The sequence below is a fragment of the Pinus tabuliformis genome, chromosome 8 (genome assembly GCF_031772625.1).
Source record: "Pinus tabuliformis cultivar Carrire ecotype Pingquan chromosome 8, CPIR1, whole genome shotgun sequence".
Classification (NCBI taxonomy): Eukaryota; Viridiplantae; Streptophyta; class Pinopsida; order Pinales; family Pinaceae; genus Pinus; species Pinus tabuliformis.
Genome location: NC_142294.1, coordinates 1,488,407,163 through 1,488,409,243, shown reverse-complemented (window position 1 = coordinate 1,488,409,243; position 2,081 = coordinate 1,488,407,163). Strand labels below are relative to the sequence as shown.

Sequence of the window (2,081 nt, the reverse complement as noted above, 5' to 3'; positions counted from 1 at the left end):
TTATTTCTATTGCATCTCTATGTTTTTGTTTATATATGTATTATGTTTTGTTCTTGCATAAGTTTGGCTCACCAAGATGTGTCAGAGCTCAGAACATTTTCCATACCCTACACACGAAGTTGGGTATTAAGGATTCTAAGCAATGTCTGATACTTAAGTGTCATGGATATCTGCACAAATACATCGAAGAAGAAATGGAGTCCCTGGACATATCCTCGCTTGGAGAAATGTACTGATGTGCTGTGAGGATCAAGCAAAATTTTAAACAGAAGAAGTGGGACTTTGAATCTATGAGTCCAAAGTAGGGAAAAGGCACCTCCAAACTGCAGAATAAAGGACAAAGCCAAGGTGGAGCAGCTCAGGACAACCCATCGAAGCCACAAGAAAATAATAGCACCATGAAGGCAAAGAAGGACATCGAAAAGTGGTGTGAGTTCCATAGGAGCCCCACCCACAACATAAATGAGTGTCGTGCCAAGAAGACAATGATGGATGAGCGAAGAGCTACAGAGTTAGATGCATGTTCCGACTTTGAGCTAGAAACTGACAAGGGGAAGCATATTATTGATGTAGAAACTAGTGTCTCCATTGCCACCACCAAGGTCAAGAAAATTGAGCCTGAATATCCAGAGGAGAGTGATCGTCTCTTCCCACTACAAGAAAAAAGGGCATTGGTGAGGGGCGAAAAATGTCACCATAAGCTCATTGGTGACTGTCAAAAGAGCATTCGTCGCCAAAAATTGAACGTCACCAAAAGTATAGGTGTTGTAGTGACATACAAAGTTTGTCACCAATAATGATTTATAATGACGGATAACAACCGTCACCATTTCATATGAGCAATGGTGATGGACCATAGCCTCTGTCACCAAAAACTGAACGTCACCAAAGGTGGCGTCGCAAAAAGTATAGGTGTTGTAGTGACATTCAAATTTAGTCACCAATAATGATTTATAATGATAGATAACAACCGTCACCATTGCATATGAGAAATGGTGATGGACCATAGCCTCGGTCACCAAAAATTGAACGTCACCAAAGGTGGCGTTGCCAAAAGTATAGGTGTTATGGTGACATTCAAGGTCCATCACGAATATTGATTATAATGACGGATAGTGACTGTCACCATTTCATATGAACAATAATGATTTATTGTGATGGATCTTTAATGGCCGTCACTATTGGTGCATATATATGGTGACGTTCATTGACCGTCACCAAAAGCCGCATTGCTAGAAGTATAGGTGTTGTGGTGACATTCAATGTCCATCACAAATAATGACTATAATGACAGACAACGATCGTCACCATTTCATATCAACAACAACGATTTATGGTTACGGACCTTTGAGGGTCGTCACTATTGATGCATATATATGGTGGCGTTCATTGACCGTCACCATTTCATATTTTTGGTGAGGGTCGAAAAATGTCACCAAAGCTCATTGGTGATGGTCAAAAGAGCCTCCGTCACCAAAAATTGATCGTCGCCATTCCATATGGATGTCAGGGCACGATGGAATCGAACCACCAACCTCCTGCTTGTAAAGCAGGTGCTCTTCCATTGAGCTAGCACCCTTTAAAGAATTATATTTTTTAAAATTAGACCTTGAAAATTCATAAATTGTAAATTCTACAACTTTCAATAAATTAAAGTCTCAACAATATTCTACTAAACAAGCAAAGCAACATTGAAGATGTAGGTCCCTACCTAATGGTTATTGAAGTTATAAAAATTGGGTGGAGGGAAAAATAGTTATGTATAAGAGAATCAATATGTTCAGTTGCATACTCAATTAGAAGTGAAACTCTAAAGACATTTATAACCTATAAATGACCTATAACTATCAAATGCACCAAATATTGCAAAGGAATGTCATAAGTGGATATCATATGGAAGAAGAGGAGGTAGGGACTTGGAACCCTTGTACATCTTGGCATGCCTTAGCACTTGGCACATATTAGCTTGTTTGACATGTCTTCGTACTGTCTATCACATCTTAGCATGCCCTAGCATTCCCTAACACACCTTGGCAGTCATGACCTCACAACTAGCATTGCATTTTTCCATGACTTGGCAA

General features: G+C 39.5%; 1 non-coding gene across 1 annotated transcript; it reads right to left on the bottom strand.

The window, feature by feature from the left end:
• Positions 1 to 1,507: 1,507 nt before the first annotated feature.
• On the bottom strand, positions 1,508 to 1,579 carry TRNAV-UAC (transfer RNA valine (anticodon UAC)). Its single transcript has one exon. It is a non-coding gene; the product is annotated as a tRNA-Val (tRNA).
• Positions 1,580 to 2,081: the final 502 nt, after the last annotated feature.